The sequence below is a fragment of the Hemiscyllium ocellatum genome, chromosome 28 (genome assembly GCF_020745735.1).
Source record: "Hemiscyllium ocellatum isolate sHemOce1 chromosome 28, sHemOce1.pat.X.cur, whole genome shotgun sequence".
In the NCBI taxonomy this organism is placed as follows: domain Eukaryota; kingdom Metazoa; phylum Chordata; class Chondrichthyes; order Orectolobiformes; family Hemiscylliidae; genus Hemiscyllium; species Hemiscyllium ocellatum.
Genome location: NC_083428.1, coordinates 45,601,965 through 45,618,313, shown reverse-complemented (window position 1 = coordinate 45,618,313; position 16,349 = coordinate 45,601,965). Strand labels below are relative to the sequence as shown.

General features: G+C 44.7%; 1 protein-coding gene across 4 annotated transcripts in view; it reads right to left on the bottom strand.

Moving 5' to 3' along the window:
- Positions 1-16,349, bottom strand: part of LOC132829072 (tropomyosin alpha-1 chain) — a 108,428-nt gene that overhangs the window by 40,880 nt on the left and 51,199 nt on the right. The gene's annotated exons all lie outside the window — the stretch shown is intronic.

Here is a 16,349-nt window from a genome sequence, read left to right as displayed (position 1 = left end):
ACTTCAGTGAATGCAGGAATTAACCCCACGCTGTTAGTATCACTCTGCATCTCAAACCAGCCTTCCAAACAACTGACCAAACCAGCTTCAAGATACTGTTCAAAGGCTACACTGATAGGGTGGGAGAAGGTTGGTTTACAGCATCATCATTGGCAGACTGACTGCTCTAACAACTGTCTGCTCTTACTGTAAATCTGTTCAGAGAATTCAAGACTAAAAGCTCTTCCCACTCTGAACCTCATTACCAGCTCATTTCAAACTTGGCTTCCAGGACCTAACCACTGACATGAAATAATCTAAAAGTTTTCCGTGCACTTTCTGAATCAACATAATTTTATTAAAAATGATTATGGGCCTTGCCGAAATTTTAAAAATTTCTTCACAGAACTTGGGACAGAGCAGTGAGCTCAAATTACAGATGCCTTTTGACCTTTCCGCACAGAAGAATCTGCGGAACAAAATCAACCTGCTCCCCTCCCAATCTGGGTGGCTTTCAAAATAAGTAAACCATCACCCCGCCAACCACCCTGGGTGGTGCTGCAAAGTCCACTCATCCTCCACCTGCAAAAACTATCAATCCCACAGACTGGGGCACAGTTTAATCTCATCTCAAGGAAGCTGTTTCAGTGAGAAGATAACAAAGGCCATCAAGTTGACTTCGATCATTTGTGTACTCTCAACATCAGGTTATTTACTCAGCGAAGCAACTAGTCTTCCTCATTAACAGAGGCAGTTGTGACATGGAGTCACACAGAGATGTACAGCATGGAAACAGACCCTTCAGTCCAACCCGTCCATGTCGACCAGATATCCCAACCCAATCTAGTCCCACCTGCCAGCACCCAGCCCATATCCCTCCAAACCCTTCCTATTCATATACCCATCCAAATGCCTTTTAAAAGTTGCAATTGCACCAGCCTCCACCACATCCTCTGGCAGCTCATTCCATACATGTACCACCCTCTGGGGGTAAAAAAACCATGGAGGGGAAGAAATTGGGAGGGGGGGGTGGGGGCACAAGTGCAAAGGTCACCTGCTACTTCCAAACTTACTGCTCAGCTCATGTCTCCGTTGCTGTATGTATCCCCCTAAAACCTTACACTAAAATCAGCATTTTGGCAGAAAGTAGTGTATTGATTGCTTCTACCATCTCCTCAGTTCCACAGACTGACCACTGGAATACTGTATCTCGAATTCAGTTTTCAATTCCCCACTGTCCAGATCCTCTTGTTTCACTGTTCTGGACAAGTCTATCCATTGTGAAATACTTACTACCCACTCATGCACTTCAGTGGCGATGCCAGTATTTATTGCCTGACCCTAGTTGCTCGAGAAGGTGGTGGTGAGCTGCCCTCTGGAACTGTAGCAGTCCATGTGCTGTATGTAGGTCCACAATGCTGCTAGGGAGGGAGCTTCAGGACTGTCCAGCCACAATAAAGTAATATTGACATATTTCCAAGTGAGGTGAGTGGCTTGGAGGCCAACCTGCAGGGGCTGGTGTTCCCCTGTATTTGCTGCTGCTGTCCTCCTAGATGGAAGTGGTCATGGAAGGGTTTAGAAGGTGCAGGCTACAGAGCCTTGGTGAATTTCTGCAGTGGATCTTGCTGCTACTGAGTGTCAGTGGTGAAGGGATTGAATGTATGTTGCTGTGGGGCCAATGCCGAAACGTTGATTTTCATGCTCCTTGGATGCTACCTGACCTGCTGTGCTTTTCCAGCACAACACTTTTCAACTCCGATCTCCAGCATCTGCAGTCCTCACTTTCTCCGAATTAAGCAGGCTGCTTAGTCCTGGACAGTGTCAAGCTAAGTGACTGTTCAGGCAGGGGTAGGGAATATCCCATCACACAGCTGACCTGTGCCTCATACAGGCTTTGAGAGTCAGGAAGTAAATTACTCTCTGTCCTTGTAAATCCTAAAATAAAAACCCAATGCTCAACCATCTCTACACCAATGAGAACACATCCAGAAACAAGTATCCTGTGGTTTCCCACGGTAAACCTTTTGTGGAAAAGGAAACTGAAGCACTTGGAAAGTTGTCACATTTTCTCAAGTGCGGTTCTGTTCACAGATATTTAACGATGAAACATTGTGGAAGAGGCCATCAGCTCTGTTCACAGTCATCGCAAACACAATGCGCGATAGTCCCTTCCAGCCTTGGATCAAGGACATCTCTCTGTCGAAGCTGACAGTTGCAATCTCTCACAACAACGTGAAGCATCCCAGTTGGATGGAGAGGTTTTCATGATCACGAATCTCAAGTGACATATTTGCGGTGAGGCAGGTAGGTGAGGGTGGATTTAAAATATAAACAGGCTAAGGGGATTAAATTTCAGGGAGAGGTTGTAAAAGAATTGCTTATATTAGATTAGATTAGATTACTTACAGTGTGGAAACAGGCCCTTCGGCCCAACAAGTCCACACCGACCCGCCAAAGCGCAACCCACCCATACCCCTACATTTACCCCTTATCTAACACTACGGGCAATTTAGCATGGCCAATTCACCTGACCCGCACATCTTTGGACTGTGGGAGGAAACCGGAGCACCCGGAGGAAACCCACGCAGACACAGGGAGACCGTGCAAACTCCACACAGTCAGTCGCCTGAGTCGGGAATTGAACCCAGGTCTCAGGCGCTGTGAGGCAACAGTGCTAACCACTGTGCCACCGTGCCGCCCACAAAATTCCCTTGGGTTTGAGATACGGAGAGGTGAGCTACCATTTTAAAACAGCTGGATTAGATTAATATGGTCAAAAGGGAAAGTAATTCCTCTCACAGAGAGGAAAAACAGTGAAACTAAATCATGGAAGACATAGAGATGAAAGTCTTTTTATCGCGTTAGAGCTGGGCCATTCAGAAGTAGAATCAGGAAACATTTCCTCTCACAAAACTAGAAGTGAGAGTGGCGGGAAGTTTGTGCAAAATGTTTTGTTTTTAAGCAAATAAAAGTGGAGTATTGTGCGCGGCTTTGGTCTTCCTGCCTAAGGCCACATAAAGAGTGCAGCAGAGGTTCACTAGGCTGATGCTGGAAATGATGAATCATGGAATTTTACAGTACAGAAGAAGGCCACACAGCCCATCATGTATATACTGGCTCTCAGAAGAGCTACCCAGTAAGCACCATTCTCCAAGACTCTCTCATCAGGAGGGATTGGTTTAGCGAAGCCTGTATTCACTAGGGTTTAGAAGGATAAGCAGGGATCTGATTGAAAAGTATAAAATTCTAACAGGGCTGGAAGACTAGATGCCAGAGAAGAGGTTCTCTCTGGGTGGGGAGTCTAGAGATAGTCTCAGGATACGAAACAGATCATTTAGGACTGAGATGAGGAAACATTCCTTCACTGAAAGGGTACTGAACCCGTGGAATTCTCTACCACAGAAAACTGTGTTGGCCATGTTACTGAATAGCAGTATATTCAAGCGAGAGATAGTGACAGGTTCATGGGGAGAAAGCAGGAATATGGCTGTGAGGTAAAGGGTCAATCATGATTCCATTGGAAAGGGAAGTAGGTTGAAGGGCCGAATGGCCTATTCCTGCTCTGGGTTTCTACGTTTCAATACTGGGGCCTTACTTTAAAAGGTATCTGACCAGAGCATGTCCTTTGCTTCTTTCTTCAGAACTGCCCTGAAAGATTAGTTCAATGGTGTTTTTCTCCACAGATGCTTCCACCACCTCCTTCCAGAGTTTTCTGGAGATATCCTTTCTGAATGAGGGAATGGAATTTATCAAGTTAGAGCTGGGCCATTCAGGAATAGAATCAGGAAATGTTTCTTCTCACAAACTAGAAGCACGAGTAGCGAGAGGTTTGTGTCAAAACATCTTTTTTAAGTAAAGATCTGGAATCATCCGTCTCAAAAGGTAGGATGTTGATAGAGAGTTGAAGTTTTCAAGATGAAGATTGTGAAGTTTGCTGATGGTGAAGGGTACGGAGGGACCTGGAGATAAGGCAGCTGCAGGTCAGCAATGATCTCACAGAATGTCAGACCAGAGAGCATCATAGAGTCCTACAGCACAGGGACAGGTCCTTCGGCCCAAACTGGTCCATGCTGACCCTTTTTTATTCCTGATGAAGGGCTTTTGCTCGAAACGTCAATTTTACTGCTCCTCGGATGCTGCCTGAACTGCTGTGCTCTTCCAGCACCACTGATCCAGAATCTGGTTTCCAGCATCTGCAGTCAGTGTTTTTACCGTGCCGACCAAAATGTCCATCCACACTAACCCCATATCCCTGCACTTGGACAACATCCTTCCAAACCTTTCCTATCCATGTATTTGTCCAAATGCCTTTTAAATGTTGTTAATGTACCCGTCTCAACCACTTCCACTGGCAGCTCATTCCATATGCGTACCACCCTATGGGTAAAAAAAAAGTTGTCCCTCAGGTCCCCTTTTATCCTTTCCCCTCTAAAAATTAAACTGATGCCCTCTAGACCTCGATTCCCCAACCCTGGGAAAAAGACTGAGTGCATTCACCCTATACCATGCCTCTCATGATCTTGTACATTTCTATAAGATCGTCCCTCAGTCTCCTATGCACTTAAGAAAAATGTCATTACTTGTCCAGCCTCTCCCTATAGTTCAGACCCTTGAGTCCTGGCAACATCCTTGTAAATTTCTTCTGCACTCTTTCCAACAATGTTTAAGAACATCCCTCCTATAGCAAAGGTGGCCAAAACTGAACACAATACTCAAGTCAAATAGTGGTGCCGGAAGTGCACAGCAGGTCAGGCAACATCCGAGGAGCAGGAGAGTTGATGTTCAATCATAAGCTCTTCATCCTGATGAAGAGCTTATGATTGAACATCAACTCTCCTGCTCCTCGGATGCTGCCTGACCTGCTGTGCTTTTCCAGCACCACACTCTTTGATCTCTAGCATCTTGCAGTCCTCACTTTTTCCAAGTGCGGCCTCACCAATGTCCTGTACAACTGCAACGTAACTTCCCAACTTCTATACTCCCTGCCCTGATTGATGAAGGCCAGAGTGCCAAAAGCTACTTTCACTGCCCTGTCTACCTGTGACTCCACCTTCAGAGAACAGTGCACCTGAACTCCAGGGTCCCTCTGTTCTACTGTACTCCTTAAGGCCCTACCATTCACCATGGAACTCCTACCTTGATTTGACTTTTCAAAATGCAAGACCTCACACTTATCCATATTAAACTCCATTTGCCATTTCTCGGCCCACTTCCCCAGCTCAAAGTCCTGCTGCAATTTCTGATAACCTTCCTCACTGACCACGATACCTCCTATTTTAGTGTCATCTGCAAAGTTACTGATCACGCCTTGTGCATTCTCATTGATATAGATAAGAAACAGTAATGGGCCCAGCACCGACCCTCCACGAGTCACAGATAAAGGGCTTCATTGTCTCTCTCAGTTACTGCAGCAGATAATTAGAAGTGAAATATTATGGGTTAAAAACAGCCAGTTCTGTCCACAGCTGATTTAATCACATGACAGGGCAATTCCTTTAGACGGGCCACAGACCCAAAATGATGGACATCTCCCAGTGACAGAAAGGCCAAAACAGGATATCCTCAATTGGCAGAATTCCCTGCGAGGTGGATGGCTGAGTCACCAGTGTGGGCTGCTGCTCCAATATACAGAACAGTCTATGCTGATCAGCTGGAATTTGGGTGAAGATATTGCATGGACTTTTGGGGGATTGGGGGCAATCATCCAGATGAGATATATTAAACCGGGAAACTGAGACCCCAAATCTGAGCTCTCAGATCCCGCACAGTTTGAGGAGGTCAATATTTTTGCCACTGCTCTCCAAATTCCGTGGCACCGTGACCCCCATTTACCTCCTCAGCGAGGGTCTGTCGGAATTCAATCCAAACTCCGCAGCACCCATTACTGCCGCATATTTTGAGAGAGCCCGAAATACTTGGAAAGGCCAGTCTCTAGAGACGACGTTGAAATACATTGTCTGATCTCCACATTGCTGTCTGTGGGCATTGGCTAAGAGTAAAGGGTTACCATTTGTGTCTTATCTTACAACAGCGTATACTCTGCTTCACAAGTATTTCTTCGGCTGTTAAGCATAAAGACACTAAGGAAATAAAAAACTTTGATAAAGAACCCGAAAAAGAACTGGAGGGAGGAGGAGGAAGCTCGCTCGGTCATCTCAGTGCTCTACACAATCATCTTGGCTCCTCAGCAGCTGGAATATTCACAAACCACTGAACATTTGTACAGGAAGTGGGCTGGACTGCTGGAATCTTTGTACGGCGGTGATAAAAAGGCAGCTTGTTTTTCCAAACTCCAGCTCATTATGAAGATGGCCTCTCGCAGGCAGCTGCTGACTCTGTCCCATCAGTCTGAGGTTTTTAGCCACAGAAAAGACACACTGGGCCCCTTGAGGTGAACCATCTCCTGGACACCAGGTAGATAACGTCAACCGGTCAGAGCTCAATCAAGCATTTAGATCCTTCCACTGAATTCAAACTCCATTATTTAATGTTATTTAAATACACTGGGGGAACACATGAACAGGAAGCAACTGTCAATGTGACCAAAAAGAGACTTTAAGTGACTTAAAAAGGCAGGACTTCTACTGTTAATGGTAGGACCCCAAAGAGTGGTGCAGGTGATTAGTTCATAGAAAGTGGAGTCCAAGGTAGACAGGCTGATGAAGAAATCATTTGTAAAGCTTGCCTTCATTGGTCAGAACACTGCGTATAGGAGTTAGAATGTCACGCTGCTGTACAGGACATTGGTGAGAATACAACTTTTAGAATACTGCACCCAAGTCAGGCCGCCCTTCTACAGGAAGGATGTTGTTCCACTTGAGAGAGTGCAGACAAGGTTCACAAGGATGTAGCCATGGTTGAAGGGCTTGAGCTTTAGGGAGAGGCTAAATAGACTGGGCCTTTATGTCCCTGGATTGTCAAACACTGAGGGGTGACCTTATAGAGGTGTATAAAATCATGATGGGCATGGAGAGGGTAAATAGACATGGTCTTCTTCCCAGGGTAGAGAAGTCCAAAACTAGATGGCATTGGTTTAAGGGGAGGGGGAAAATTTTTTTTTTAAAAAAAAAGGACCCAAGGGGCAACATTTTCATGTAGAGGGTGGGGTATGGATGGAACAAATTGCCAGAGGAAGTGGTGGAGGCTGGTACAATTATATTTAAAAGGCATCTGGATGGGTATATAAATAGGAAGGGTTTAAAGGAATATGGGCCAAGTGCTGGCTAGATTAATTAAGGTATCTGGTCGGTGTGGATGAGTTGGACTGAAGGGTCTGTTTCCATACTGTATAACTATAATTCTAGGAGATCTAATTTCTCTGGATCCGGTCCAGAGGAGCTTGACTTCCCAAACTCCAATAATCTATGCTGTGCCATCATTCCAAATGGACATCTAAGCAGGGCCTAAAACAACAGGCTTTCACTGTCATCTGAATATTAATAGGTCAGCTCACATCCCCTCAGCACATGTACAGACCCAAAAGGGAACGTGGTCATGAGCACCTGGTATCTCTGAAGTGCCGGGTTCGTGAGGGCTAGAGAGGGTCGGGGTAGTGCAGAGCGGGAGGAGGAGAGTGAGGGCTACCCTATGGTGTCATCAAACATGGCAGCACACATATCACTACCACCGGGGCAAAGATTTTTCACCAATCACTGGCCACTTACTGTGCACAGCAGTTAAAAGGATAAGGAAAAACACGGTAAAACTTGTGAATGAGACACTCTGGTACGCTGTTCTTGGATATTTCAAAATGGAACAGTAGCGTGGTCATTCCAAGTGTTACTGCTTCTTCCCATGTGGACTTTCTACTGAGGCTCACGCTGAGTGAATCATTTTCTATGTAAAATGTAAATGTAGGTAGAAGGAGCTGAATGCCGAGAGATGAGCTCATCTGTAAATTCTTTCCTCATTCCCATTAACAGTTCAGAGAGTTTCCACTCCAGACCTGGAAAACATTTCATAGCTGGAAATATTCATGTAAATACACCAAATGACACAGATCCCCCTATTAAAAACTCTGCAAACGGTTTCATTTTCATTACCTTCACCTTATCCAGGAGTTTGGTGGTGGGCAGGAAGGCTGGAAATCAATGGAGAAGTGGAGACTTGCTCATTCAAATTTCTGTACCTCCCCATGTGGAGACTCCAATGTTTCAGCGCCGTTAGCTCTCTCGCTGCTCAGGAAGGAAATCCTATTGTTCAACACAGGAAAGGCCTGACCGGGTGTGTACGGTTCACAAGGCCAGTCAGGCATCAATTCAACCAGAAATGTACAAAATGGTAACGACAGACTGCATGGCAAAACTCCCTTCAGTCATTTGCACTTGCTATGCTGCAGCAGGGTGCTTAACCTTGGTCCGTTAGAGTCTGGGATTGAGGAGCAGCAGGACTAGGAGCCAACTTCCCTCCACCAGTTGGAATAACAGAGCATTGCAAAGTGACCTCCACTGCGTTGAATAGCCACTTCCATCTTTAGTTGGCATGCAGTTCATCATCAAAAGCCTGTGGGTACAGGAGCTCATTCCAAAGGCTTGAGCATATTATCCAGTACCGAGTGAGTGCGGCACTGTCAGAGGTGCTGTCTAACAAATCAGGCATGAAACGGAGGCCTCATGCCCTCAGGTAGATGTATATGAGATTGTACAAAGAGCAGAAGGACAGTTCTCCCAGACATCCCAGCAAATATAAATCCCTGAAGGAGATCATCTTGTCGTTATCTCATTGCTGTTTGTGGAGTTTGCCATGCCCAAATCGGTTGCTTCGTTCACTACGTTAGAGCAGTGTCCACTTTGACCAGTATGATACGGCTGTACAGAACTTCGGGCAGAACCATCAGGTACAAACCCCAGCCAAACTGGGCTGCACCAATAAAGCAGGAGGCACCACCAGTCTGTGCCAATCTGTCCAGTGAAGCCAGTGCAAAGGCAACCACAGTGATCAGCCTCACTCTAGTGTAAGCTGCCAATGCGTTTTGAGTGCAAGGGTCACTTAAAACACTGCGGAAAATTTAAGCTGAGAAACATTTATAAAACAGACCAAAAACACATTGGAGAAATAATCTGGGGGGCTCCAAGGTTACGGAATATGGAAGTGCGCCATGTTTGCTTCATGCTATTTGCCTGACTGGAACTCAAGCCCAGATCTTGAGGTAAAAAATGTCTAAACACCACCTCCCACACACTACAGTTAAAGCAAAAGATTTCCCAATGGGTTTGGAATCCAGACTTGAAAAGATGAACTGTAATCTCACAAAGATGACAGAGCCTTTCAGAAGGCTTTATGTGAACTCAGGAGGTGCCACTGAAATATTTTCAAGTTGTCACCACTATTCCAAAAAGAGAAAACTACCTGACTAATCTGTTCAGCAGTCCCACTTACAGCAATGTGACAATGATCAGACTTGTGTCTGTTACCCCAAAGGATAATTATTTATCAGGGAAAATACTCACGTTCTTAGAATCAAAGAATGGTTACAGTACAGGAGGAAGCCATTTGGCCCAAAATGTTCATGCTAACTCTCTGCCAGAACAATTCACATAGCTGCACTCTCCTGCCTCTTCCCTGCAGCCCTACAGCTGCTCTTCAGATAAGGATCCAAATCGCTTTGAAAAGCCACAGTTGTAAATGCCTCCCCCACACTCTCAGGCAGGACGGTCCAGATCTAAACCACATGCTGCGGATTCAAATTTCCTCCTGGTTCACTTGAAAATTAATATTTTCTGGTTCTTGACTTTCTGCCAATGGGAAAAATGTCTCCTTATTTACTCGATCTAGCCTCCTCTAGAATATTCAAAACGTGCCATCAATTATCTTCCGCCCAATGAAGAGAAAGCAAACTGGGTCTTCTCACTCAAGTGACCGCATCTCTGACACTGCAGCACTCCCACCCTCCATGGACGATCCCCAGCTAGCTTCACCTGCCCAACCCACAATTCTCAATCCTTCCACTGATGGGAACAACTTCATTATCTATTCATGAAATTATCGACTGATATTTGAACTGCCCACTATCTTATTTCCAAGGGAGACAATCCCAACTTCTCCAGTCTCTTTGTAACTGAAGCTCCTCACCCTGGGACCGATCTTTACAGCTCCTTCTCCACATCCTTCCCACGGTGCAGCCTACAGGATGTGTGCGCGCGCGTGTGCGTGTGAACACAAAACACCAGTTGAGGCCAAACCAGTGTCTTGTACAAGTTTGATATAAATTTTCAAATAAAAACATGAAGTACTGCAGATGTCGGAAACCTGAATTATAACCAAGTTCTGGAGAAACACAGCAGGTCAGATAGCATCCGTGGGACTTCAAAGGAAGTATCATATTGGACTCAAAACATTAGCTTTGTTTCTCTATCTATCCCCACCACAGACACTGCCAGACCAGCTGATTTATATAGAGACACACTCACATACACCTCCAGCACATTAAATAAAAACAATGTAAATTTTTTGCTCCCCTTTTAATAAAAACCAAGATGCTGCATACTTTAACTGGTTTCTCAATTGGTCCTGCCATTACAGTCAATGATGTAAGCGCATATACACCCTCTGCTTCTGCATTTCCTTGAGAATTGTGTCCTCTATTGTCTGTTCCGAGTCACAGAGTAATAGAATTACTGGGCGACCCCCATATCCGCGGGTCCGGTTTCCGTGGTTTCAGTCACCCGTGGTTTACTGCTGCTGGAATATATTATAGGGAACATACCGGAATCAGGATCAGGAGGCTGCCAGGAAGGTACGTTTCCCAATTAAATGAATGGTTCTGCTCTTATCCGCAGTAAGATTCCATGATAAGTCCTGGAACGTATCCCCCCCCAAGGGTGCGGGGACTACCATATATAGCATGGCAACAGATCCTTGGCCCAACTCATCTGTGCCAACCAGACATTCCAATCTAAACAGTCCCATTTTGCCCATATCCCTCTAAACCCTCTGTTCTCTCTCCTGGTTCTTCCTTCACCTCAAACCATTCTGCATTAAATGTAATCTCTTACTTGTCCACTCATTCCACTTCTGGCTATGACCTTTTGAAATTTTAAACTAATCTCCCTGACACTTTATAATACTTCCAAATTTTACATTTTCTGCAAATTTTGAAAATGTACCCTGTTCATCATGGTCTACACTTTGAATCTATATCAGAAAAAAAACAGATGATCTTAACACTGACACCCAATAGGACTCCACTTATAAACCCAGCTCCAGTCCAAAACACAACCATGTGCATGACATCAACCTTCTCTGTTACCTTATCAAATAAACTCCAGCAACTTAGTTACGGACAATTTCCCCTTCACAAATCCATACTGACTTTCATCACTTCATCACATTAGCTCGAGTGGCTACTAATTTTGTTCCAAGGTAGCTTTTCCCCCACTACTGAAGGTTAAACTGATTGGCCTGCAGCTTTTCACAAACATTTTGAGCATGTGTGTAACAAATTGCAATTCTTCAGTCCACTGGCACCACCAGGGCGGCACGGTGGCACAGTGGTTAGCACTGCTGCCTCACAGCGCCAGAGACCCGGGTTCAATTCCCACCTCAGGCGACTCTCTGTGTGGAGTTTGCACATTCTCCCCATGTCTACGTGGCTTTCCTCTAGGTACTCCGGTTTCCTCCCACAATCCAAAAATGTGCAAGTTAGGTGAATTGGCCATGCTAAATTGCCCGTAGTGTTAGGTGAAGGGGTAAATGGGTCTGGGTGGGTTACGTTTCAGTGGGTCGGTGTGGACTTGTTGGGCCGAAGGGCCTGTTTCCACGCTGTAAGTAATCTAATCTAACCAGTGAGGAAGACTGGAAAATTATGATCTGCAGTTCCACAATTTTCACTCTGGGAAACCTTAGTATTTTTGGATGCATTTTACCAGTCCTGATGTCCTGTCAACTTTAAAATACAGCAAAATACCACCCCCAATCAACTTTAAAAACATCTTGCGATTGAATTTCCTCCTCCATGGTCTGAATAGCATTTTTGGCGAAGATGGGACAAGGTTTTTATATGGTACAAAAACAGTAATTTCTGAGAAGAGAAATCAGAGTTAACGTTTCCAGTGACCCTTGCTCAGAACTGGATCTGAAACGTTAATTCTGATTTCTCTCCACAGATTCTGCCAGACCTGCTGAGCTTTTCCAGCAACTTCAGTTTTTGTTCCTGATTTGCAGCATCTGCAATTCTTTTGGTTTTTATTTATTTAGTACTGTGATTATGCTCTCTGCCTCCTTGTGTAAATCACATTGGGTCACTGTCTGGTTTCACTCTTCCTTTTCCCAGCCTTTAGTTAGGAACCCCTTGAAATTCTGAATTGAAATTGCCTTTCCATTTTACTTAAGCTTACTTTAGTTGCTCTTTGTCCTTCTCCATAACCAATCAAAACTTTATGACACCCTGTCCCCTAAACATTCTCCCCTAAGGAGGACTCTGCTCCCTGTGGCAAGAGGTTCCAACAATTCTTAACCCTCTGAAAGAGTAAATTTCTCCTCATCTCAGTGTTAAATTGATACCCCTTTATTCTGAGATTATGCCCTCTGGTTTGAGACCATGGGGAGAAACATCCTCTCAGTATTTACCCTGTCAAGCCCTTAAGAATCCTGGATCATTTAATGAGATCACCTCTCATTCTTCTAAATTCAGTGAGTAAACACTGAAACACAGAAAATTCCTGTTTAGCTTTTGTTCATTCGCCAATCCCTCCATATCAGGGACCATTTCAATGAACCTTCTTTGAACTGTCTCCAATCAAATAAAGTAGGGCACCGAACTAAATCACTGCTCTCCAGATGTGCTCTCACCAGCAACACTTCCTTACTGTTATACACCAACCCCTTGAAGCAAGGACCAACGTTCCAGTAGCCTTCCTGAAGATCTGCTGTACCTGTTGCTAGCTTTCTCTGCTTCGTGTACAAGTACCCCCCCCCCATTCCCTTTGTGTTGCAACACTTTAAACATTACCATATTCATTTGTTCTCCCTTCCAAAATGAACAAATTTCACATTCTCCCTTTCTGCTTTCAACTTTCTGCCCACTCAACCTAAAGATATCACTCTACAAACTGTTTGTATCCCTCTTGCAACTGGCCTTTCCACCTATCTTAGCGTCATCTGCAAATGTAGCTATAGTACATTCACTTATTAATGTGTATTGTCAAGTTTTGGTCCCAGCACTGATCCCTGTGGAACTCACTGGTCACAGGTCACCAACCTGAAAAAGAACCTCTTATCTCCACTTGCTGTTTCCTGCTCATTAGTCAATTCTCTATGCATGCCAATAATATACTACCTCCAAAACTATGCTCTTGTCTTATGACAATCTTTTGGGAGGTACCTTGTTTGAACGAATCCTGGAAGTCCAAATACAACACATCTACTGGTTCCCCTTTGGTCGAGACTTCCTCAAAAATCTTCCTAATAAATTAATCAGATGATTTCCCTTTCATGAAGCCGTCAGACTCTGCTTGATTTTCCAAATGAGCTGCTATTACTTCCTTAAAATTGATTCCAATATTTTTCCAACATTAGATGCCCGGATAGTCAGTCTATAGTTATGCGCTTTTCACCTCCCTCCCTTTTTGAATAGGGCTGTCACATTGGCAGTTTCCCAATTCTCTGGTAATTCTTTAGAATCTGAGGATTTTTGGAAAATTACAACAAATGCATTCACCATCTCTATCTGGCTGCTTCTTTTCAGACCCTGGGATAGAAGCCATCTGGGCCAGGGGAGGTGGCAGCTTTTAGCCTCACTCATTTGTCTAATAATACTTCTCTAGTGATAATATACCAACTCCTCCATAACCTCTTTAGAATTAATGGGATGTTTAAAGTAAAGACTATTGCGAAATATCCGTTTTATCTCCTCTGTTATTTCTTTGCACCCCATACATATCTCCCCAGAATCATTTTCTAAGGGGCCTGTGTTTGTTTTAACTCCTCTCTTCCTTTTTATACCTCCTTTTAAAGACTTCCTTCATTGGATTTTGAATTTATCCCAGTCTTGAGAGCTATCACTGACTTCTGCCTCCATCCACCTTTCCTGAGTACCTTGCACAGAGGAATAAACCCTGACCCCTGATGAAGGGCTCACACTTGAAATGGCGATTCTCCTGCTCCTCGAATGCTGTGCGACCTGCTGCACTATTCCAGCACCACACTGGCTCAGTGGGGAGCACCCTTAGCAGGTTCAAAACAAACTAGAGACTGCAGCAGGTTTTTAAAGAAATATTTAGTCCTTCATTATATGGGCTTGGCATGCTAAGCCAACCTTTAAAGCCCTTGAGAAGGTGGAAGTGAGCTGCCCTCTTGAACCGCTGCAGCCCATGAGCTGTCTGTAGACCCATAATGCCATTAGGGAGGGAATTCCACATTACTGACCCAGCAACAGTGAAGGAACGGTGATATATTTCCAAATCAGGATGCTGTGTTGGCTTTAAGGGAAACTTGAAGATGGTGGTGTTCCCATTGTCCTTCTAGATGGAAGGATTCATGGGTTTGGAAGGTGCTGTCTAAGGATCTTTGGTGTATTCTGCAGTGCATCTTGTAGATAGTACACACTGCTGTTACTGAGAATCCGTGGTGGAGGGAGTCGATGCTTATAGATATGATGCCAATCAAGGGAGCTGCTTTGTCCTGGACAGTGTCAAGGTTCCTGAGTGTTATTGGAGCTGCACTCATCCAGATAAGTGTGGAGTGGACAGGCTTTGAGAAATTAGGTGAGTTTCTCACTGTGGTACTCTAAGTCTCTAACCTGTCCTTTTAGCCCCTGTGTTTAGATGGTTTATAACCAGAACAGTTCGAGGCGTTCTGATCAATGTTGATAGTGGGGGGTTCAATGATACTGATACTACTGAACATCAAGGGATGATGGTTCGACTCACTCTTGCTAGAGAAGATCATTACCTGCACTGAAGTGACAAGTAACATTGATGGCATACATCAGCCCAAGCCCAGATATTGTCCAGGTGTCACTGAATTTGGCCATAGACAGGTTCAGTACCTAAGGAGTTGCTAAACGCTGTATAATAATTGGTGAACATCCCCATTTCTGACCTTATGATGGAGGGAAGGTCTTTGATGAAGCAGCTGAAGATGGTCGAGTCTAGGACAGTACCCAGAGAAACCTCACCAGGGATGTCCTGGAGTTGAGATGACTGACCTCCAACAACCACAACCATCTTCCTATATGCCAGGTCTGACTCCAAACAGTTCAACTCTTTCGTCCACATTTGAACTAAGTCTGTCGTGAGACCAGGAACTGAGTGGCCTTGGCTGAACTCAAAGTGATGCCAAGTTACATCCTTGCTACAGTCTCTTGATAGCATTTTTACTTTTCTGACGATCCAGTAGAGTGATGGGGTGGTAATTGGCTGGGTTGGTTTGTCCTGCTTTTTGTGTACAGGGAAATTGTCCCCATTGTCGAGTAGATGCCAGTGGTACTGGAACAGCTTGTCTAGGAAAGAGGAAGTTTCTGGAGCATGAGTTCTCAGTACTATTGCCAGAATGTTGTCAGGGGAGGAGATGGATTAGTGTATTATCATTAGACTAATAATCCAGAAAACCAGATAAATGTTCTGGGGACCTGGTTTAGGGAAAAAAGAATCTGGAATAAAGAGTCTAATAATGATCAAAAAACTATTATTGATTGTAAGGAAAAACTCATCTGGTTCACTAATGAATGTCCTTCAGGGAAGGAAATCTGCCATTCTTACCTGGTCTGGCCCACATGTAACTCCAGACCCACAGCAATTTGGTTGACTGTGATCTGCCCTCTGGGGAAATTAGGAATAGGCAATGCCAGCTCATCTAGCAGGACCCACATCCCACGTACAAATCTTTTTTTAAAAAAATGGGTTCATAGCTTTTGAAGTAAATAAAGTCTCCAACTGGGTCTTGGTAACACAGAGCAAACTGAATTGGTTGAAGCCTGACGTGCGAGAACTGGAGGAGGCTAAAATGGATCATCCACTCGGTGCTTCCGGCTGAAGACTGTTGCAAAATGCTCAGGCCTTACCTTCCGCACCGATGTGCAGGAGCCCCCGCCCCGTCACTGAGGCTGGCAAATGTCTGAGGTTCTTCCTCCTATCTAATTATTTAACTGTCCCCCTCTGGTCATGATTGGATGTCACAGATCTGACTTTTTGTTTCTGGGATGACGTAGTCCCATCTATCAGATGCTGCTTCCACTGTTGTACACGCAAGTAGTCCTGTTCTGTAGCTTCACCAAGTTGACATCTCCTTTTTAAGTCTGACTGGAGCTGCTCCTGACATGCTCTTCTGCACCAGGGAGGATTCCCTGGCTCGATGGTAACAGTAGAGTGGGGGATATGCCAGGTCACGAGGTGAGAGATTGCGTTGGGTTTACAAATGTCAGGGAAGGAAAT